The 25,723-nt window shown below is 33.8% G+C and overlaps 1 protein-coding gene across 1 annotated transcript in view; it reads right to left on the reverse strand.

Annotated features, from left to right (window-relative positions):
- Positions 1–25,723, reverse strand: part of LOC126884602 (cyclic nucleotide-gated cation channel subunit A) — an 839,335-nt gene that overhangs the window by 453,906 nt on the left and 359,706 nt on the right. The window lies entirely within an intron of this gene.

The following is a 25,723-nucleotide window of genomic DNA, read 5'->3' on the forward strand; positions in this document are numbered from 1 at the left end:
TTGCCGCTCTTGCAATATTTAGAGCAGATTTATCAATGGATTCTTTTGTAGTTTTGTCTTCTGAATCCAAATCTGAAAACGGCATTTCGATATCTCTAACCGTTTTCGAGATAATCGACCTCAAAATCTAAAATGTGAGGTCACAATCCTTTTATTTTCTGCCGACACACTAAACGTCATCTGAAATCGTTGCTAGTAAGTAGGCTAGTTTTTTATTCTGAATTTGTTAAGCAAAGCATAGGTTATTTATATTTGAGTTCGACACTTCGTGAATGTCAAAATAAATTTTTAATTAAGTATTAATAAAATATCAATGACATTTGATAGTGAATTTAATTATTATATCAAATAAATAAGATTTTCAAAAATACAATTTGAGTAGCTATATTTTGAAAGCAATAATTTATTAACAACTTTAAAAAGGTTTATACGAGTATACGGCCTCCCCTTTAATGGGAGTACCTAATGATAAATGGACTGTTCCATTTGTTATGAAATGCAAATTGTTATTATAGTCGGTTCGCTAAACTCAGACACAACTGGCTAGTGATTTTAGTAGGTAATTTTTTTGATTTTTGCCAATTTTGCCAAAATTGGAAAAATTACTAATTATTTAGCAATTATTAACTATTTAGTAAATATTTTTTTGTCAAATTAGAAAAATTAATGACTAAAATCACTAGCCAGTTGTGTCCGAGTTTAGATAACCGACTATATGAAATGATGTTTGGAATAAAAAATTATGGTCTGATATGTGCAATTACATCCTTCTAATGGAAAAAAAATTGAAGATTTTTCTCATATTACGAATACTAACAACATTTTCATTTATAACTCTTTTATTTTTAATTTGACAAAGAAAAGTTATTCTTCATAAAAAGCTCTTCATGGTCTAAGATTTATGATTTTTTGAAAACAAACAATAATAGATGAAATCAACATCAAAAAAGCCCCTGGATTTGACCTAATCTCTGGAAAGATTCTGAAAGAAGTCTCGGATAAGTGCATAAAACTAATCACCTTTATATTTAATGCAATTCTTCGCCTAAACTACGTCCCTAGTTCATGGAAAGTGGCACAAATCCTAATGATCCTTAAACCCGGAAAAAGACTGGAAAATGCATCTTATACGGCCTGTAAGCCTTTTGCCTATGATTAGCAAAGTCTTTGAAAAAATGTACGTAAAAATGTTGAAAACGATAATAGACGAACATAAAATAATTCCAGAAAATCAATTCGGTTTCCGAGACAAACACGGAACCACAGTATAAAGAGGGAACCTCTATATACTGTGACGGAACCATAGAACAAGTGTATAGGCTAGTCAACCAAATAAACAAGGATTTTAACGCCAAAAGATACTGTTCTGCTGCTTTCCTTGACATATCTAAGGCATTTGACAAGGTATGGCACATAGGGCTACAAATAAAATTAAAGAAGCTCCTACCCTATCCTCACTTCCAGCAATTAACATCCTACGTAGAAAATAGACACTTCCTTGTGAAGCACGGTACCGTACACACTAAGATATATCCTATTCACTCAGGCATCCCACAGGGCAGTGTTCTCGGCCCAATTCTATATCTTTTATACACAGCGGACATTCCAACATCTATTACAACTACAGTTGCAACGTTTGCAGATGACACTGCTATCCTGGCATCTCACGCAGATCCAACAACAGCATCAAGGAATCTTCAATCAAACCTAAATATAATTCAGCAATGGATGAAAATATGGCGCATCAAGTCTAATGGAACTAAGCATCAAGTCTAATGGAACTAAATCACTACATGTAACATTCACGCTACGTAGAAAAATATGCCCCCCTGCATATATTGATAATTGTCTAATTCCTCAATCCGAGGACGCTAAATATCTTGGCATGCACTTGGACCGCCGTCTAACTTGGACAAAACATATTTTTACCAAACGAAAACAGCTTGGTAAATTGAGAAATATGTATTGGCTCATTGGACGCAATTCCAAACTATCTTTGGATAACAAAATTTTATTCTACAAGTCCATCCTCAAGCCCATATGGACTTATGGGATTCAGCTATGGGGCATTGCTAGCCTCTCCAATACAAATATCTTACAGAGATTTCAAAACAAGGTTCTGCGTGCCATAGTCAATGCGCCATACTATGTATTCAACGAGGTGATTCAACACGACATCCCCCTAGAATCCGTGAAAGAAGCCATACAACGTTTTAGTGTTAAATACTGTGAACGAGTGCTAGTGCATCCTAATGCGTTTGTCAAACAATTAAATGTGCGGGACGTCTTTGAAGTGCGTAGACTAAAACGGCAACTGCCGTCCGACTTGACCAACTGAATGTATTCAAGTGTATTCAGACTGATAAAATTTTAGTTTTAGAATTGTAAAGAGGTTACTCACTGGAGTAACTCTCTACATGTCTGTATTTTTTTACAATAACAAAGGCTTAATGCCCAATGGGCAGATTGCTGTACTCAATGAAGTTAATAAAAAAAAATTTGCCGAAGAAAAGTTATTCTTCATAAAAAGCTCTTCATGATCTAAGATTTATCATCATATATCAAATTTTATTAATTTTATAGGGCTTTTCATTAACATTCATTTGATTCGAGCTCCTGTCATATCTTATATAATCCGTGTATATTAATATTATACACAGATTATACAACATATGACAGAAGCTCGAATTAAATGACAATCGATGAAAAGCCCTATACGAGGTATATAAAAAATATGAATTTCGATCAAGAGTAATGTACCTTTATAATTCACAACATTTAAATTAGAATGATATAATTGCAAATGAAAACATAATTTATAATTCTAAACAACTTTTCATAATAGCAATTTTCCATATTATGAATTAAAATACGTAAATAAACAAAGTTTTCGTTATGATAATGCTCGCATTTTCAGCTTGCTTTTTCTACTTTTAAGCACAAAAAAAGCTCATTAGTGGAACCGAATTCAAAATTATTCTGCACATCATATTTGAAACATTATTTGATTGAAACATCTCATTTTGACATAATAAACATACCAAACTTAACCGACTTCAAAAAAGGTTAACTTGTTAACTGTCTTAAGGATATACTGTTTTCCATCCATCCATCCATCTATCCATCCAATGGCACTACAGCCCAAATCGAGCCTTGGCCTCCTTCAACAAGCTTTTCCAATCATTTCGATTTACCGCTGTTCTTTTTCATGAACGCGTTCCCAGGAAGTTCCTGGCATCCTCATCGACTTCGTCTTCCCATCTCTTTTTAGGTCTTCCATACTGTTTTGTAAATTCTATTTCCTTCGTATTCGTTTCTCCTCAAATTATTCTGACGATTACTTGGTATTATTTTCAAAGCTTTTATAGTGACGTTGTATTAATTTTTTCTACAGTAAAACTAAAGATTGTCACGACTGACAGAGACACGTGAAATATATAGGAGAGTCAATTTACTTAACAAAGGGAGTCCGTTATACAAATTTAAACATTTCATTTATTTATAAAACAATTATAAAACAAAACTATATATTTCTACTATATCCTTTTATTTATGTATCATATTAATGCGTAATATTTCATAAAATTTTTAATAGAATACTGGATTATAATGAAATAGTGGTTGATATTCACCAAAATAATTGCTTTTACTACTTAATAAATTTATTAAATAAATTTATTAAATAGTAAAAGCAATTATTTTGGTGAATATCAACCACTATTTTATTATAATCCATTATAATCCAAATAAATTTTATTTTGCTGTCTTTAATATGTCATTATTAATTAATTTGTTTTGCTGTTTTTATTATGGCATTTGCATATCTTTTCAACTAAACAGCGGTCATTTGTTTCGAGCTTCTGTCATATTTCGTATAATCCATGTATATTAATACAAGAATAAAAAACCACTAAACGCCTTAAAAATGAGTGGCGCATACAATATTCCAGCTACAAAAGATCTGATATGAATATTACGTGGCGCGAAAATGTATTTTCATTTTGATGCAAAACAAAATTTTAGTTTTATTTAAAAATATTTTTCCATAATATTTTCTCAATTTGAAGTAAAACGCGTCACAAAATAGTAACTTTGATACAGTTTGAATTTTGAAACACTTTTGTGGCGCGTTTATTTCAAATTTAGCAAATATTAAGGAAAAATCTTTTAAAATAAAACTAGAATTTTGTTTTGCATCAAAATGAAAATACATTTTTGCGCCACGTAATATTCATATCAGATCTTTTGTAGCTGGAATATTGTATGCGCCACTCATTTTTATGGCGTTTAGCAGATTTTTATTCTTGTATCAGGAGTTTTTCAAAGTTACTTATAAATTAAATGTATGAAGTAGAATGCAATGTTTCTCGATTACACATTAAGCTTTATAAATTGTCGCCTTTGTCGCATTATCTCCCAAATGATCTAGTGCATAGAATGTACACTAGATTTTTTTTCTATTCGAAATAGATTGAAGAAAATTATTGGGATGGTCGGTAAATGAACTCGGATTCCCCGTTGCCAGCTCAAATTTAGCGGTACCCACTACAACTACATAAACCATTTCGGGAATAATCGTTAATTGGTTTATACTTTTGTAGCTTAATACCTTCTAAACGGATTAACCGATTTTGATCACTAAACATGAGTTTGAAACGTATGGACAAGTAGTATCTGATGAATCTAAGGTCAAGTATGATATCTGAAGCTACTACAGGAATTATTGAGCTTGAAAAACCGTTTTTTACCATAGATAATAGATTTGATCATACTTATGAAGCCTATAACTTAAAAATTCGAATTTTCCCGGATATGAGGTATACATCGTTAGATTCGTCCAGAGTCCTTCTACAAACGCTCAGTTATTGGCGCAATTTGTAGGTTGAAATTTTGAGTAATTGTCGAAAAACCAAAATTTTCAAAGTTTAGTTTTTCAGTTTTTCGGCTATACTGAGCTCTGTGTATGTCTGATCGTGACGTCTTACACACTATTTAAAAGCTTAACTCGACACTATTGATTTGGTGTATTTGCGGTTCTCCTGTCTCTTCTTGAACCGAAGATATATACCCCCCAAAAATATGCCGTTTTGTACCTATCAAGTCCTATAGCTGGCTTATGGGTGGTCAAAAGTCACAAACTACACCAGTTCTGACCCCCACTTCAAACACAGAAAAAAAAATTCAGATCGGTTTAACTTTTCCAGTCACATACATACATACATATCAATAAACATTTTACCTATTTTAAATAGAAATTGAGTCATACTTCTGAGCTCGGTAACTTTTGAATCGTATAACCGATATTCACAATTAGACATGCGTTGGAAAGGTAATGATCAGTACTATTAGAAACCGCAAAGGTTTACATTCGGACTTAAACATTTTCGAAGTTTTTGGGAGTTTTGGGGACGAGAACGAAAAACAGACCCTAAATAGGAAGGGCCGTAAAATCCACACCCTCGGACCAAAATGGATGGTTGACATAGGAATGGATGAGTCTTTTTCTGAATTTTAAGATGGAAGTTCGCCCAATTTTCAATTCAGTCAGATTTAGAAAATCTAAAATTTCGTGTATATAGTGTCGGGTGTATGGGGGGTGTGGGTGTGCGCCACTTGCGAGAACTGCCGTTCTCTGGTAATTATACATGGATTATATAACACATGATAGAAGCTTGAAACAAATGACAATCGATGAAAAGCCCCACTGAACTATGACAGCGTCTGTGCGAGGTTTAGTTTATGTTTTGCTTTTATTCTGACAAAATGTCAGTCAGACAAAAAGACGAGTACAAAGAAGATGTATCCCATATGCATCGATACATTTTTTGACGGGCTGCTAGTACCCGTCAGAACTGTATTTTATATACATAATATGGTTTTGGGCAGATCAAATGCCTGTGAAACTACCGCAGAAATAATTGAGGCGCTCAGAGCCACAGTGGACTAACCCCATAAACGAAGTTTTGAGATAAATGCAATCTTTGAATTCATATTTCCATTGTGCTTATGGGATGGCGCTATAAAATATGTAGCGCCATTTAGCCAAATATAAAGGTAGGCTGTGTAGGCCTTGTTAATCCGAAGATTTAATTTTGCTGCTTTTATTGATATATTAACCTTAAAATGCTAAATTGGTGCTTAGGCTACTGTTGCTCTGAGCGCCTCAATTAAAATAATAATAAATAAATAATAAAATTACTTTGTTCAACTATATTATTGATATTTTAAAAATACAGAAATCATAGTTCGAAGCTTCGCGATAGTCTACAGTATCGCCTACTATATCACTTTTTGTTTTGTTTTTCACAAAACTCATTTCTGGTTGCTCCGTCTTTTTTCTATATGTGTCCGTTGATAATACCAACTTTCCTGTGTATCTAAATAAAGACCAATAAATAAAACTTTCAGATAAGCATTCAGATATAAAAACACGTCAACTGCAAAAGTTTACATAAGAGGTAAAAACAGAACTTCGTAACTTATTTTTGAAATTCCTTGACCATCGATTGACCTACATTATAACAAAGTGTTGGAAAATACAAATACTACAGAAGAAACTCTCTCCCTTGAGAGTAACCCTCAAAGTCGATTGTAAAATTAAGCAAACATAATTATTATGCTACTTGACTCACGTCTTTCGTCAAAATGCTATATTGAAAGTGATGATAAGATTACTGAGTGATTATTTAAATTGTTTCCACTTAATGGAATTGGAAAGTTCGGCATAATCTAAGTTTTTCAACCTAATAAAAATATTTGTAAAATACTTTTAAAAGATTTTTAATTGAAAAACTCATTGGACCATTTTCCTGGTGACAACCTCCGTGGCTTCTAAAAATTGCAAGCCAGATGGATGCTGCAGTGAAAAAAACAGGGAATTCTAAAAAGTTGCAATTCACAACCCCGTCTACAGCTTGGTAAAGTTCCAACGGAAAATGGACCTAGTTACTCTATAGGAGTAATACTGATATAAAATAAAAATGTATACCATTTTTGTTCAGTTGCAATGCGAAGGCAAAACTATCTTAATTTTTCTTAGGTTAGAGAGCGCAACCAGCACTCTTATCAACGATTTCACCTCTTGTTAGAGACTCTTCAGAGAGCTCTTAGAGCTGTTGTAGATATTTCATTTAGAAGCTCTTCGAAGTATTCTTTCCATCTGTTCAGTGATTGCTCGTCCCTCACTAAATTCCTTATATTTTTGCTTTTGTAGTGTACAGGTTTTCTTTGGTATCACTTTTTCTCATTTTTTACTCCTTGATATAAGTTTCTGATTTCTCCATTTTTATAGTTCTCTTCTATGCATTTCAATTTATCTTCGTTGTACTTTATTTTCTTTGATCTTATGATTCCTTTGGCTCGTTTTGTTTGTTCGTTGTATTTTATTTCTATCTGTGGTGTTTTCACTTGCATCATTTTGAGTCTTAACTTATTTCATTCATCCAGTTCTATTTTACATTTTTCATCAAACCATTATTTTTTGTGTTCATCTTTTATATTTCTATTACTGGATTGAGCTCCCTTGGTCATACATACTTTTATTTGCGTCCATTTTTGTTCGATGTTTCCATATTCTGCAATATTTTCTAGTTCCCTAGTGACTAGACTTTCATATTTACTTTGTTCTTCTTCCGACAGTGTAGTCGAATAGGTTTAGTTGCTTTGTACCTTTTTTTCTGTTGGTTTCTAAGAACTTGGATAAGCTGTTTCAGCAATATTTTGACTATACAGTGATCTGTGTCTGTATCTGGTCCTCTATATGTTCTTTATACATTTTCCATGTCTTTTTCGACGAGCACATGATCTGTTTGGTTTACAGTCTTCCCATCTGGCGATTTCCATGTTCCTTGGTATATTCTTTTGTCTTGGAAGTACGTGCTCATAATGATCATGTTTCTTTCTTTTGCAAAATCAATTAGGAATGGCCATTTTTATTCGTTGTTTCATGCAGACTACATTTTCCTATGGTGGATATGTATATTTCTTCTTTTCCTATTTTGGCATTCCCATCACCTATTTTTATTATCGCAATATCAACATCCAATTCGAAAACACCGCACTCGCCTACAATAAAACGCCAAAGTACCTTGGGCTGACTCTTGACAGATTCCTCTCCTTCAAGAAATATCTAACAAAAACGGCGTAAAATGATAAATCCAGAAACCGTGCGGTCATCGGTGCACCATCCAGAAGCTGTGCGGCACAACATGGAGAACATCGGCTTTCACTTTGCAATCATCTGCTCTGAGCCTTGTCTTCTCAACCGCGAAATACTGCTCTCCAGCATGGCTTAGCAGCCCACATATACACAAAGTAGATGACCAATTGAAAAATACAATGAGAATAATTGCTGGCGTTATCAAATCCACCCCTACGCAATGGTTTCTAGTACTGAACCACATTCCACCACCCAAACTACAGTGTATCACTCCCTCACTAGTGACTACAGAAAGATAATTGATAACGAGAGCCTGCCAATCCATCAAGATATAGGTACTGAAACCGTCTAGGCTCCAGGCGACCGCCAATAAAAACAGCAAAGGTTGTTGTGGAAAATGAGCTCAACTTAACGACCACATTACCTCAAGAATGGATGGAACAACAAAATAACAGCTTAACCTGCATCACACAAAAGTAACCAGATTTTGATTTATCACGCAATACATGGACTATGCTAAACCCAACACGGCAGATGTGGTTACATGATGCACAAATGGGATAAACGACCATCCCCACTCTTTGACTTCGGACAACCACAAATCATCTGTCACATCACATAACAGTGTCCCACAAGATCATAAAATATTATCATGGCAGGTCAGAGGATTTCCTAATGGCGACTCAGTCGATAGACTATATAAATAAGCTAGATGTGCTTTTCTAAATTTATGTATTAGGTATGTGTTATACAAAATATATGAAATATATGTAAAATGTAAATGTGTCAAGTGCCACACGATAAATAAAATAAAAAATGTAAGAAACAGCTTAGATATACGAAACAAAAAGTGACTTTATTGGATTTAAAAATTAAAAGCTTTTTATCTGTCTCTACTTCCTGCATTTGCAGTAAAACATTGGATTTTTCCAATCACTGTCACTTTTACTTTCGCATGTTCGGACATCACAAGTTCGATTAAGTGGAAATACTTCATTCAGTTTAGCTGATTGTTTCACAAATAATGGAAACGGATTTTACGATCCTTTTTTATTCAGGTCACCAAATTCTTCTGGTCTTCGATTGCTTTAAATCTAGTTATAAGAGATTTATCACGTACATAAACTATGTGACGATTATATTTTTGACTAGTAAGGATTTTTGTAGAATAATTACACATAATCTAATACAACATATTATGCCGATCAGTTAGTCGTGGTTCTAACTAGAAAAACTACATTTTTTGCAACAATTATTGTGGCGATACATAATATGGGATATTATAGGATATTATCCAACGCTTTTTGACTTTTCAATGATGGCCTTTTAAAACTACACATAGTTTCAAAAGTTATGCATCACCCCTCGTATTCACGATGTTTACGCTTTTATAAATCCGTATCTTTATCACATATTTAATGAGCCTTTTTTATAAAAAATACCTTTTTTGGTTTTTTATTTTATTTGAATACCCATTTAATTGACCTGGTTTTGCCAAGGTGTAAACATTTGAAAAATTGATTCTGGTGAAATTTTTGAAAACGTAATTAAAAATGAATCATACTTTAATTTCTGAGTTGGACCGTATAAGAATTATCGATTTAGTTGAAGAAGGCCATTCACAGCGGTTCATGGAGAAAAGAGTGGGTGTTTCTCAGAGTGATGTCTCACGGATATGGAATAGGTTCCTGGAGACAAACTCGATACGGAATAGAGTAGGTCTGGTAGACCCCGAGTTATCAATGATCGACAGAATAGATATATCAGAATTCTTAACCGTAGAAGTTCTTTTATGTCTGTACCAGCCCTCCAAAGAGAATTCAGGCATGCTACAGGAGTCAGAGTATCGTTGTCTACAATAAGAAGAAGAATTTTAGACTCAGGTTTGAGGAGACGCCGACCAATAAGAGTTCCTCAGCTACAACCTAGATATGTTTTGGACCGCCTCCAGTGGGCTCAAGAACACATACAACTCCCCCAACAGTTTTGGAATTTTGTGTTTTTTTCAGACGAGACCAGAATCTGTTTAAATAGTGATAACCGGCGAATTCGTGTGTGGCGAGAGCCAACAAGAACTGCACAACTAGCCACACACTAATTCGCCGGTTATCACTATTTAAGCAGATTCTGGTCTCCTCTGAAAAAAGCACAAAATTCCAAAACTGTTGGGGGAGCTGTATGTGTTCTTGAGCCCATTAGAGGCGGTCCAAAACATGTCTAGATTCTAGACATCTAGGAACTCTTATTGGTCGACGACTTCTCAAACCTAAGTCTAAAATTCTTCTTCTCATTGTAGCCAACGGTACTCTGACTCCTGTAGCATGCCTGAATTCTGTTTGGAGGTCTGGTACAGGCATAGAAGAATTTATACAGATGGAAATGCTGATATATCTATTATGTCGATCATTAGTAACTCGGGTTCTACCAGACCGAGCTCTATTCCGTATTGAACCGCTGTGAATGGCCTTCTTCAACTAAATCGATAACTCTTATACGGTCCAACTCAGGAATTAAAGTAAGATTCAATTTTAATCACGTTTTCAAAAATTTCACCAGAATAAATTTTTCAAATTTTTACACCTTGGCAAAACCAGGTCAATTAAATGGGTAATCAAATAAAATAAAAAACCAAAAATGGTATATTTTTTATAAAAAAGGCCTATAAAATATATGTGATAAAGATACGGACTTATAAAAGTGTAAACATCGTGAATACGAGGGGTGATGCATAACTTTTGAAACTATGTGTATTTATCTTTGCCTTCAAAAAAGGCTTCAGTTTCAGCGATTACTTCCTCATCAGAGCGATATCTCTTGCCACTCTTGCCACGGAGCATTTCTTTTTAGATCATAAAAAAAAGGTGGCAATCGCTGGAGATAAGATCTGAACTATACGGTGGGTACGGAAGCAATTCAAAGCCAAATTCATGCATTTTTTCATCGTTTTCATCGACTTGTAATACGGTGCAACGTCTTGGTGAATCAACAATTTTTTATTGAACCATGAGGCTTTTTTCTATGCGATTTAGGTCCTCAAACGACCCAATAAACCAATATAGTAGTCGCTGTTAATTTTTTCTCCATCTTTTAAATATGTAGAGACCATAACCTTTCCGGCGTTTTTAGTCCTTAGGTCCTATCTCCACCTGTACACTTTTAGCCAATTCGGGATAGCATTTGACCTTGCATTACGAGCTGCCCCAAATTTTATTTTTCTAATCTTTAGGAAAAGTTCAATATTAGTATAAATTTAAAATCTCGACTGAATTCCACCGTTGCGATAGCCGCCATCTTGATTTTAAGCGACAACCGTTTTTGCTAAATATCTCCGCCATTTTCAATTTCTCGACAAAAAGTGTAGAAACTGAAATTGTTAAAAATGAGATTTTCTGTAATTTCATTTATTATAATTTTTTTCGTGCGGTCGATATTTTTCGAGTTATGAGGGGAAAATAGTGACAGTTGGAGCATAATTATTGAATTGTTGAATTATCTCGTTTATTATTATTTTAGAACAATTATGTACCTATACAAAAATAAAGAGAATTAAATTTTGTACAATTTGATGTTGTTCATTTTTTGATAAAATCAATATTTAAGGTAGTACGCTTGCGATAAAGGAGCGAGCGTAAGACTTGATTGATTTTATAACAATTGTTTTTGTTCAATATCTTTGCCATTTTCAACTTTTTGACAAAAAGTGTGAGAACTGAAATTGTTGCAATTACGATTTACTACATTTTTTTGAGAGAACCAGTGGCGGGTCTACAAGGGGGGGGGGAATGGGAAAATTCCTCCCAACAGGATCCAAAATTAAAAAAAAATATTGTTGAAATATTAAAATATATTAGCTAACATGAAACTTAAAATATCGACAGAAAAATTCGACCAATAAAACCCGCTAGTTAATAAAATTAAGTGAATTTAATGCATATAAGTTATTATTTATGTCTTTTATATACTTAGTGTTTGATGTTTCATTGGAAGTTTCAAAAATTTTAGTCAAAGTACTGTCAAAGTATAAAGACGTATTTAAAAAGTTCCTCCCAAAACTTTAAATATTTCGAAGTTTTAAACCTTTTTGAAGGATCAGACAGGCTGCCGACGAATTTGTACAACATCGAATATCTCAAAAATAGGTATACATTTCGTAGGGCAGAAAAGTAAGTTAAAAACAATTATAAAGAGGACCGATGGAGGTAAGTCCAAATATTTATTCAAATCTTCCGCTGTTTGATAATTCTGATATTGATATTGATCAAAATAATGAAAATTTAGCGTGCAATGCCTTAAACGGCGTTTCTAAGACACCTAAGGCCATAGCGGAAAAGAAAAAACAGAACAACATGGAACCAGAACACGAAACAGAAATAGTAGAGAAAAATAAAACTAGAAACAAAAATAAGAAGGCAGTAAAACGTCAAAGGCCGAATGAGAGCCAGGAAGATGAAGATTCAGTGGCTGAAATGAAAAAGCAACTAAAAGAAAAGAACGAAGAAATTAAAAAACTCAGAAACCAAATCCATCAATTGAATGAAAAAATCAATGGACTACAAAATACAATAATAAACTCTCAAGAAAAATTAATCGAAACTATAGATAAAATATTCGACGAACTTAAAAACGAAAACAAGACAACCGATATACAAATAAATGAAAAAAAATCGATGACAGCAATCCCAAAGAAAAAAATTGAAGATACTAATAATAACATCGCAAACACAAAAAATATACCCATAACACCCACAACAAAAACAAATGAAGATTTCCCTTCCCTGCCAAAAAAGGTCGGAAAAGAAAGCAGTGTGCCATCAACATCTAAGGGACAAGAACTATTTCCTTCCCTACCGAATAAGGGCAGGAAAGAGACAATGGAAACAAGCGAAATTGATAATATCCTAATCACTGAACAAAACAATGAAGAAAGCACTATAAAAGGGTCCAAACCAAAACCACCCGTCATAAAACTACAAACAGTAAACGAAACAGGAACAATATTGAAAATTGCTGAAACTCAAAAGATATACACAGACAATAAAATCTCCAAAAACGGAAGAGAAACACTCATTCAAACAAAATGCCCTGAAGATTATAGAAAATTTACCCATATCTTGGAAGATTATAACAAAGAAATCAAAATTCAGTGGATCGCCTTCCCATTAGACGAAGATATCAAGCCCAAAATGGTTATTAGAGGACTTCCCTCAAATACAAAACCTTTAGACATACAAACGGAACTAACAAATAAACATGAAATAAATACAATTAACGTAACAAACATGAAGTCTAGAAAGGCAGACAAAAAATCTCTGCCAATGTTTATAATTACAGTGGAAAAAGAAGACGTACCCAAAGCCAAGAAAATTACCAACCTTATGTACATGAGAGTAGTAATAGAAGATCTAACAAAGAGCAACGGACCAACTCAATGTTTTAATTGCCAGGGCTTCCACCACGCCCAAAATGCATGCTTCAAAGACGCTAGATGCGTAAAGTGCGGAGAAAATCACAAAAGTAAATTCTGCCAAATTCCAGCAGAACAAAAAGCAAAATGTGCTAATTGCCAAGGACAACACCCGGCAAGTTATAGAGGATGCCCAAAGATACCTGCCTGGGGAAGACCCAGACAAATAACAACAGAAAACAGAACACAACAACCTAAAAGAAACAATGGCCCATCGTACGCCCAAATCACCAAACCAACACAAAACCCAACAACAGATTCGACCATATTAATTTCAAAAGAACAACAAAAAGGGTTGGCCACGATGATAGAAGAGCTAGTCATAAAAACGGTAAGTGAAGCGATTAAAAATGTAAAAATAGCACTGAACTAAGGCACGAAACTAGGGGATACCTGAAGATAGGCTCCTGGAATTCAGGCGGCATAAGAACTAATACAAACGTGCTGGACGAACTAATAAACAGATATGAAATGGATGTCGTAGCATTGCAAGAAACTAAACTAACTCATACCATCAATATCAAGTTTCCAGAATACGACATCTACAGGAACGACCATAGAGCAAATTCAGGAGGAACTGCTATCCTAGTGAGAAAAGGAATAAATCATACATTACAACATACGCCACCACTAAACACTATGGAAGCAACAACAATAAAAGTCCAGATGAGACAAGGTGAAATAAGGATCACTTCAGCATATGTAAGGCCAACAGATCCTTTAAACGACGACGACCTGAATGCGTTCCTGAACGCCGAAGAACCGTCCATAATAATAGGAGACCTAAACGCCCGATCCCCTAACTGGAACGATAGAGCTACAAACAGAAACGGTAGAATACTGAATAATTATCTAGTGAACAACGAAGACACCATGGTGATTGGGCCCATCGAACCAACATACTTTCCTGGAAATGCTCTACCAACCCATTTAGATATAGTAGTGGCCAAAAGCCTAGGACTACAAACAGACATCCGAACCTTAAACGAAGGATCAGCAGACCACAATTCCATACTCATAGAAATAGGTACATGGGAAGAAGATAACAAAACAACAAAGAAAAGAAAGAAAACCAAGTGGTCTAACTTCAAACGCCTAGTGAGCATAGGAATTGGAAACATTCCTACAATTGACAATCCACAAGAAATAGAGGAAAAAGTCTTAGAGCTCGAAAACATCATAAAAGAAGCACTAAGAAATAGCACTACTGAAGAAGAATATGAAATTCATATGGGAAGATTTAGAGACATAAATCAGGAAATAAAAGAAATGATAAGGGAACAGAACAGAGCCAAAAAGAGAGCCAGAAGAACAAGAGACCAGGAAGATAAAAATAGGGTAAATCGACTGAATCGACATGTCAAACAGGCACTAATAGGCCATAGAAGCCAAAAGTGGGAAAACTACATAAAAGAAATGGAGGAAAGGAGCCAAAATATGCAAGAAATATGGAGGCTCCAAAGAACTTTAAGAAACGATAGAAAACCCATTCCTCCACTACATGGAGAAAACGGGATCGTCTACACAGAAGAAGATAAAGCCGAGGTGATGAGAAGGACACTTGAAAGAGAGTGCACACTGAATTATCACCAAGAAGAAGATATAGACTTTATCGAAGAAGTCGAAGAAACAGAACTAGAAACGCCCGAAGAACAAGATGAAATAATAAATCCCACATCACCAAGGGAAATAAGTGAACTGATTCGAAAAAGTTCACCAAAGAAAGCACCTGGTCCAGACGAAATCACTAACAGAGCTCTGAAGTATCTTCCCTCGAAAGCAGTTGTGTATTTGACAAATATAACAAACGCAATACTAAGATACAGGCTCTTCCCAAATCGATGGAAGGAAGCCCATGTAATTATGATACCCAAGCCAGGAAAGAACCACATATTTCCGCAAAATTACAGGCCGATTAGCTTACTTCCAGCAGTCAGTAAGATAGTGGAGCGAGTCATCCAAACCAGGCTCCAATCAGAGACAGACAGGCTAAGCATAATCCCAGAAGCACAATTTGGATTTAGAGCTCAACATTCCAGCGAACATCAAATATTAAAACTTACCGAATATATAGTAGATGGATTCAATGACCAACAATATACGGGAGCAGCCTTTCTGGATGTAAGCAAAGCTTTTGATAGAGTGTGGCATGAAGGACTGACATACAAAATGAGAGATTATGGATACAGCGGGGCCATGACGAAACTCATCTCCTCGTACCTAAGCGACCGGAAGTTTAGGGTCCGGATAGGACCAGTTCTGTCAGAACGCGGAATGCCGGAAGCTGGAGTACCGCAGGGGGCAGTTTAATCACCCCTTCTGTATAGCATATATACAGCAGATGTTCCAAGAACACCCGGGACATTGATCAGCTTTTATGCAGACGATACTGCAATTGCTGCAAAACACATGAAACTAGATATAGCTGTAAGAAATCTACAGACGGCATTGGATACAATAGAAGAATGGAGTATCCAATGGAAAATAGCAATAAATCCAGATAAGACCCAAGCGGTTATCTTCAAAAAGAGAAGAGATAACCCAGAACAACAGCGAACATTGCAAGACAGACCCATCGAATGGCAAAACAAAGCTAAATATTTAGGAGTCACAATGGACCAAGGTCTAACATTCACATCACATGTCAACGCAACAGTCCAGAAAACAGCAGCGGCCAGAGCGGCAATAAGAGGACTCAAAGGAAGAAGAAGCAAATTAGCTATGAAAACAAAATTAAGACTTATAAATAGCATTATACTGCCAATAATTACATACGCATCTCTTGCATGGGGTCACACGAGTCAAAGTAACAAAAAGAAGATACAAGCGGCACACAAAAACTGCCTCAGAGAAGCTGCAAACGTGCCCAGATATGTCGCCGAACGGTTCTTATTTAGAGACCTAAAACAAATAAGAGTACTGGATATTATGGAGGAAAAAGCCAGAACAAAATTTGCTGAGCTAGAAGACCACCCAAACCGGATCCTGCAAGAGATATTAAGGTATGATGTGTACCATAGATGGAAACACAGAAGACCCAAACAGCAAATATTAGTTATTATATAATAAAGGCTAGATAATCGTAGCTCTATCAAAAGAAAACAACTTGCTCACCTTTGGCATCTCATTATATTTATTAATGTTGATTTTTATACGTTTCAGACATACCTCAAAAAAATATACAAAAACTTTAAAACGGCTTCAGCCACTAAACAAATCAATAAAATATTAACAATAGGCGAAAGCCACAAAAAAATATTAGTAAAACAACCCAAAAAACGGGCATGAGGGGCCCACATCCTCGAGCGCGGAGTCACCGAACTGGACATAGCCCAGAGCGGGGACTCGGCGCCCGAGCAAGCAAAACAGATCGAAGATAAGTCACTAGAGATAGCGGGAATAGAGCGCCTCACGCTGGCCTGCATTGATCGGGGTAGGATTTCATATGGGAGTCCGTGTACCCAAGACTCCCATATGATAAGCACTTTGCTGATTGAGAGCCCCTATAGCGCATCAGAGTGCTATCGGGGGGTAAGTGGATGGTCTGGAGCATTGAAGCGGGGTGGAGTGATTCCTGCTTACGGGCGTTAATCCTTTTCGCCCCAATGAATTGTATCACCCGAATGTCATTCTCCAGGGGTGAACAAGTCTCTCAGGCTGGGTTAAATCACTATGCTTGCTTGCTTGCTTCAAAAATTTTATAAAATTTAATTCTCTTTATTTTAGGTACTTACACTACGAAGCATCTGGAAATTAATACTTCGAAATACTCTTTGTATTCTATTTTTCATCTCATCCCTTGTTGTTGGAGACATTTTATAAACTTCATTCTTAACCTAGCCCCAAAGAAATCAGTCCAGTTTATTAAATTCTGGTGATCTGGGTGGCCACACTACTGGTCCATTGAAAAATGAAAATATCTCGAAAACTAATAAATTTAGACATAGGGAATGTTGTATACAAATTAAAGTACGTTAATGGTACTTTTTAATAGTGATATAAAATATAGGGTGTTCTATTTAAAATTACTGAGAAAATAATGTACTTGCGTTTTGACTCACCCTGTATTCGATATAGTATAGTATAGTAATAAATAAAAAAATTTGGCATCATTGCCGTTTGCTTATTTTTATTTATACAGGGCGTTGAACTTGTTACGATCTTCATAGAAAATTGGTTATAAATTTGTACATACCCTGTATAACATAACAAACCTTTATATTTTTGTGATGGGACAGTTAAGGTTTGGAATATAAAATAAAATACAGCGTGTTTTATTTAAAAAACATAAGTTTGGTCTGCCACTAGGTTATCGAACACCCTGTAACATTCTAATTCATTTTCTAATATGAATCTCAAAGTTGTCTACAATTTTTGTTATTAACTTTTATTACTATCTATTACTATAGCGGATCTATTGAGCTTTACCCCACTAATCAATCACCCTGTATTGCAAAATTAATATAAATTACAAATTAACCATACAACATAATAAAATACAAACATAGGAACTAATAAGTTTAAGCTGCTGCATGTAACACCCAAATATAGATACTATAGTATATTTTATAGTATATACTATATAGAATAGTATATATACTATATATAGAAATTAGGGTTATTAGGGAAATTAGGGTATCATTATTACAACTTATTATGCAAGGCAAAATCCGAGGAAAGCGAAATGTGGGAAGACGAAGAACATCCTGGCTTAAGAACTTACGGGAATGGTTCGAATGCAGTAGTGCAGAGATATTTAGAGCGGCAGTCAACAGGGTCCGCATTGCCATGATGATGTCCAACCTTCGATAGAAGATGGAACTTAAAGAAGAAGAAGATAGAAATTACAGTATGTAATGTACAAGTAACTAAAATATAGATAAATATACTTTAGTTACTTGTACATTACTTACTGTAATTTCTTAGTTAGTCATTAAGAAACTCTTCTACTGAATAATATGGTGTTTTAGATAGATGGGCTTTTGTCATTTTACGGAACTTGGGGAAAGATGCTACAGCTTTGAGTTGTAAAGGGAGATTGCTGTATAGTTTTTTGGTGGAATATAATATAGATTTCATTACTAACTCAGAGAACGGAATCGTTAAATATACAACAAAAGTTGAATTTCTGGTGGAGTAGTCATGATGAGGCCTTTCTGGAAAGACATGCAGGTGTTTACGAATTAAGCAAACAGTTTCTAAAATATATAAAGATGAAAGCTTTAAAATTTCGTGATCTTTGAAGTAACTTCTGCAATGTGTTGTTCTTCTGAAGCCAAAAAGATATCTTATTGCTCTTTTTTGTAATTTAAAAATAACATCTAATTGGGCAGCTGTACTAGAAATCCATAAAGGAAGACCATATCGAAGATAAGACTCGAAAAAGAAAAATATGTTATTATAGAAGATGCTAAATTGAGTTCCTTCAAAACAGATCTTATAGCAAAGAGGCGAGTTTCTTACTTAACAAATTGATATGAAGGGACCATTATTTGAGGTTCCTGTCTAAAAAAATACCAAGAAATTTTACAGAATCCACGGTAGAGATCTGGCTGTAATTACAATCAGGGGTTGAAGAGCACCTTTATAGAATAATGCTACTATCTTATCTACGTTAAAAGAGAGTAAATTAGAGTCAGACCAGGTACTATATCCTTACGAAGGAGAAAAGATAGAAAAGGAGGATTATTTTTGCGGTTTTTCCTTTTTTTTAACACTCACATGAGAAAGATACTTGGACAGAAATAGTCAAACGAATTATATGACGACACTACATCTTTATGAAGGAGAAAAGATAGAGAAGGGGGGTTATTTATGCCCTTTTTTTGTTTTAACCTCTTTTCATCGTTTCAAATCTTATTTAATAATTTACACAACATTTGAGCGCATTGGTCTAAAGTAATTTCTATCTGTTCTCAATTCAGGTTTTAGTTGTTTTAGTTGTTTTAGTTGATCTCATCTTAACGCCGCCTTTGAAGTTACCAAGGAAAACAGGTAAAACGTGGCGTTAGCGCTGACAAAGCGTTCTCATGTGTACAAAGCTTTAGTGTACTCTCTATCTTAGGCTTTGTACACATAAGGGCACTTAGCCAGAGCTAACGTCGCATTTTCCCTCTTTTACCTGATCTCACCCTAACGCCGCCTTTATGTTACCAAGGAAAACAGGTAAATCGCGGCGTTAGGGCTGGCAAAGCACACTCTTGTGTACAAAGCCTTATGATTTGTAATTCTCCCCATGTTTACTTTTTGTTATGAATGTACATTTAAGTCTTTGTATAAATCAATGAATAAGAAATTATCTTAATCCTTATATAATCCAGTTAATACTCATTGTTTAATATTTGTATTAAACAAATATTGGTTTTATAACTGGTTTTACAATATCTAAAGATTACTGAGAGATATCAGTAATTAATCAGATATGTGATATAAATGAGACACATTAGGAAATAAATTAATCAATTTGCCATATGGATTAAGATAAATGAGAGTGGTATAAAGTTCTGGAAAATAGCTTTATGTGATTTTTTTTGTACGATTTTATCAATAGTAATATTCACGTATCTTTTCCAATATAAATTATTTGAATAACTACAGTTATATATTTACACGGGGAATTTTTTGTAATAAAAGAGAACTAAAATTGTTGATAAAAAATAATAGGTTCTGAAACTGTTGTCTTGTGGCATGTTTAAGTTAAGTGTTGTACAGGGTGTCCAGAAACTCTCCCGACAAACGAAAACCGGAGATTCTTCAGATTATTTCATTCATAGGAGATTCTGACCAATAGAAAGCTACAGAAATGCAAATTAAGGTGATAGTTTTTGATAATATCCCGTCGTCAAGTATATTACGTCAGAGGCCCTTCGTTGCTACGAAAAAATACATTCAGTGACATTAATCACAATCAATGTTTTAAAAGTTATAAAAGTGATGACATTCAACCGTAAAATATTTTATATCAACTGTGTGTTTAACAGTACTAATTTGTACTTACATAAATAAATTACAATAAAATTTTGGTTTTGAACAGTTCTATTCATGAAATAATTGCAACAAATTGCACTCGATCTCTAAAATTAATATAGAATTTTTGCCCTCGTGACACTTTGACATAATTTCACTCGCCTCCGGCTCGTGAAATTAAAACTGTCAAAGTGTCACTCGGGAAAAATTCAATAATTTTAGAGCTCTTGTGCAATTACTACTGATAATTTTAAGACAATTTAACTCAATCCACCTAGACCTAAAATGCTCCTAGAGGAACTAGATCTCTTTGAATATGACGTCTTGGAATTAGTTTTTCTTAATATCGCCAGAACGCTTGTATTTGGAAAAATAAAAACTGGCACGCTTATTTATCTTCCCGAGGTAAATTGATTCCATCAATTACGAATTTCTAGTACCGGTCATAGGCGCCCGTTGTGGGTAGGGCAACTTCTAGGCATTTTTGACAGTGAATTATTAGTGAGGTGTTGTATGTAGATCTATAGGACACTCTTGTTTTAGTCAGTTTTCATTTTTCTAAATAGTTTTTTTGAAATTCTTTTTCAAATTAAACAAACGAAAAATTTTCAAATCGATTTTTCTAGAAAACGGTGCATCCTACTAACTTAAAACAAGAGTTCCTTTTAGTACTATTAGACGGAGAGCTAGAGCCGAAAAATCATCGTCATAAGTAATATGGAGTTTCTCCTGTGAAATGTGTCCATTGTATATTGACAATTATGACCCCTTTCAGGCTGACACCTCAGTGGATACAGGAAGTAGCAATAAGGGATGAAAGGGGAGAATTACTGCAGTCACTAAAGGTTTTCACCTCCTATTTTGCTAAACCTCCATCGATTTGCATGAAAATTGGTGACTAGTTAGAGCATACCTCAAGAAACTAAACTGATTTTTATTGCCACTTGCACTTTTACCCTGATGGTGAATACTACTCCTTCCTGCGGGTGAAAACTATTTTATTAAAAATAACCCCACAAATCGATAGAGGGACAAATTTTAAGTAAAATTTGTTATATCATGTTATTAAAATAAATCAATACTTTTTGAGTTATTAAAGATCAAATATTTGTCTATTTAAGAGCATATACGTGAAGTTACGGATGATAAGAACATGTTAATTAATTGTAAGTTAGTAAAATAATATTTTTATATTATTTCGATATTTAATTGAATTTTCTTTTCATTATAAACTGAATATGTCCAGAAACTGGGGGTGTCCAATAATGGGTACATTATTTGACATATTCGAATACACTTTTGCTAAATTTATAATATCGAAATAATATAAAAATAATATTTTAGTAACATACAATAATTAATTAATATGTTCGTTTTCTCATCCGTAACTTCACGCATGTGCTCTTAAACAGACAAATCATTGATCTTGAATAACTCAAAAAGTATTGATTTATTTTAATAACATGATATAACAAATTTTACTTATAATTTGTCCCTCTATCATTTTGTGGGGTTATTTTTAATAAAATCGTTTTCACCCCCCGAGAAGGGGTGGTATCCACCCCCAGGGTAAAAGTGCAAGTTGGCACCAAATCATTTTCATTTCCTGAGGTATGTTCTAACTAGTCACCAATTTTCATGCAAATAGATGGAGGTTTAACAAAATAGGAGGTGAAAACCTTTAAGGTACTAGTATAGAAGACCAAAAATAAGCATTTTTTCAAGATTTTTTTTCTTAGAACCCTTATTAAAAATGAACATAAAACTTTTTATATATTAATATCTAACTCTTGGAGAATACAAAAAATATATCTTTTTTCATTTATGCACGTAACTAATATTGTAGAGGGCGCCAAATCGAGGCCTCGAAAGAAAGTAGTTCCGATGGCGGACAGTTAATCTCAGGATTGGAATCTCTGAAACAAAAAAATCGTATGGCATTTGAAAAAGTCTCTTACGTAACAATTTACCACCGTTAGTGAAAAATTCCCCAAAAAAAAGATTTTACGGGAATTTGAAAAAAATTTGTGAAACAATCGCCCGTTTTTCTTCAGTTTTTCATGGTTAAAAAATATTAATTTTTTATTTTTTTGGCAAATTGTGGTAAATTGTCACGTAAGAAACCTTCCTTTTTCAAATGCAGTTCGATTTTTTTGTTTTAGATATCCCAATCCTGAGATTAACTGTCCGCCATCATTTTTCGAGGCCTCGACTTTTGCGCCCTCTACAATATTAGTGCACATGCACAAATGAAAAAATATATATTTTTTGTACTCTCCAAGAGTTAGATATTAATATGTAAAAAGTTTTATGTTCATTTTTAATAAAGGTTCTGAGAAAAAAATTCTTGAAAAAAATGATTATTTTTGGTCTTCTAAAGTGTACTAGTACCTTTCTACACTAACTTTCCCCTTTCATCCCTTATTGCTACTTCCTGTATTCACTGAGGTGTCAGCCTGAAAGGGGTCATAATTATCAATATACAATAGAGACATTTCACATGCCAAACTCCATATTAGTTATGACGATGATTTTTCGGCTCTAGCTCTTAGACTATATAATACCTCGAAACTTAAGGCTATGGGTACATAATTCGCAAATATTTTACATGTATCCCTACTTTTTCTGTCTTTACACGGCAAATTACGCGTAGTAAAATTCACACTGGTATGGATATATGTAAACATTACTAGAATGTCATTATTAATTTCAAGAGATGGGTTTTGAATGTTCTTGGATAACTGTTATTTTTATAATTGGAAATTATTAATTCAGTTAATAAATGTGATAATTTTTTCACTAATTATGTATTCAGTGATTGTAATAATTTATTTGTACAACAAAGACTAATACTCAATCGAGAAAAGAGGAAAAGTGTTAAAGTGATTTCTTAATAATATATTGTTATGGAACGCTTACCATTTTGAACATCTTTAACAACAAAATACTTGGATCACAGAATATATTATCCTGATGTATTCTCTGCTTGGATCTTCCACAAATAATACACAATAAAAAACTTTTTATTAAGTTCACGTCTTAAATCAATTATTTATCAAATACACTATATTTCAATAATATTTAATCAATAACTCAACATATTCCCGATGTAATGTCAAATATTTAAAATTGTCACTGATTGTCAGTGTCTGACTGACAATATATGCTGACAATATTATATTCGGCTGAGTGCGTTGTAAGACAAAGATAGATTTGGAAAATATTACCACGGCATTGTGTTTATTTTTTTCGAATCCTGAAAAAACCAATAAATATTTTTGAAAAATTTAAACGCAGAATGAAAGACTAAATTATTACCGAGGGCCGAAAGTCCCTTAGAATAAATAAAAAGTTTATTTTGAATGATATATTTGAAATTAAAAATCACACTAAATTTTCTCTTAGTTTTTCACCCCTGTAACTTATTAAAATAAACATTATAGAAGTTCTCAGGGACTTTCGGCCCTCGCTAATAACGTGATCTTTCATTCTGCGTTTAAATTTTTCAAAAATACTTATTAGTTTTCTCAGGATTCGAAAAAAATGAAACCCCATTTGAATTGCATTGCAGCCGAAAATACGTACCGATCCTCTTAATAATCTTGTGTCAGAAATGTTTCAAAGTTTAAGACAAAAAAGTTATGCGATCAAATAACCGTTGCCCTACCCAAAACGGACGCCTATGACCGGTACTATAAATTCGCAATGGATGAAATCGATTTATCTCTGGAAGTTAAATAGGCGTACGGGTTTTCGTTTTAGAAGCGTTCTGGAGGTATTAAAAAAAACTAATTACAAGACGCCATCTTTAAAGAGATGTAGTTTCCTTAGGACCGTTTTCCATTTTAGACCATTTTCGGACTAGGCGAATTGGGTTAAATTGTCTTAAAATTATCTGAAGAATCTCCGGTCTTCGTTTATCGTGAGAGTTTCTGATACCCTATATTTATTTGGGATCAGCCACAGTTTGGTTGTAATAAAAATTACATTATTAGCTAAAAAATACGTTTCGATTCTTACCCTGGTAATCGTCCTCAAAGACAGATTAAAAAGAATTTTGTTAAAAGCTGTGTATATCACCTGTGTGTTAATCGCTGTGTGTTGTTGTTGTGGTTATGTCATATCACCGTAAAAAAAAATCGAGTTTTACTTGCCTTGATGGTTGTAGGTAACAGACAGCTTGGCTAGATAGATATGAGGGTGGATGTTTATACGCCCTATGGTACCTCAAATTCTGATAATTCTGTGTATTTCATAAAATACTTTTGTGTTCGTAAAGATGACTTTTTGGGTAAGATTGCAAAATGTATTATATATGTATTGTGTGTTGCCTTTGTGTAGTGTATGATATAGACATGTGATTTACATTTATTTATTTTCTATTATTGATATGTTCCTGTTGTTCACCTCTTCTGTAAGTATTGGCAACCAAGTCGGCTGCATTCTGCTGATGAAATTGCTTCTTCTTCTTCTTCAGGTGCCGTCTCCGCTATGGAGGTTGGCAATCATTATAGCTATTTTAATTTTAATTTTAATTTTTTAATTCTTTAATTTTTTATTTTTTTAATTTTTAAATTTTTAAATTTTTAAATTTTTAAATTTTTAAATTTTTAAATTTTTAAATTTTTAAATTTTTTAATTTTTTAATTTTTTAATTTTTTAATTTTTTTACTTTTTTAATTTTTTATTTTTTAAATTTTTTAATTTTTTAATTTTTTAATTTCTTTATTTTTTAATTTTTTAATTTTTTTTAAGTTTCTAATTTTTTAATTTTTTAATTTTTTAATTTTTTTACTTTTTTTATTTTTAATTTTTTCTTAATTTTTTTAATTTTTAATTTTTTGGAATTGCTACACATTTTTATTCATCTAATCTGATGAGGGTTCGATTTTTTTCTTTTTTATGTCCGTTTACTTCATGATTATTGATGCAGTTTTCCACCGTGGTCTATATTCATTGTCATATGCTTGCATATCTTGTGATTTGAAATTCCTGTTTTTGATGTAAGTTTCATGTTCGTTATTCCTGATGCTTAGTGGTCTTGCAGCTTCTCCCATATAAAAATTGTTGCATTCACAGGGTATTTTGTAGATGCAATTCTTTGGCCACCGCTGTGGTTTGAAAAGGATAGATCT

This window comes from Diabrotica virgifera, chromosome 5 (assembly GCF_917563875.1).
Source record: "Diabrotica virgifera virgifera chromosome 5, PGI_DIABVI_V3a".
Classification (NCBI taxonomy): domain Eukaryota; kingdom Metazoa; phylum Arthropoda; class Insecta; order Coleoptera; family Chrysomelidae; genus Diabrotica; species Diabrotica virgifera.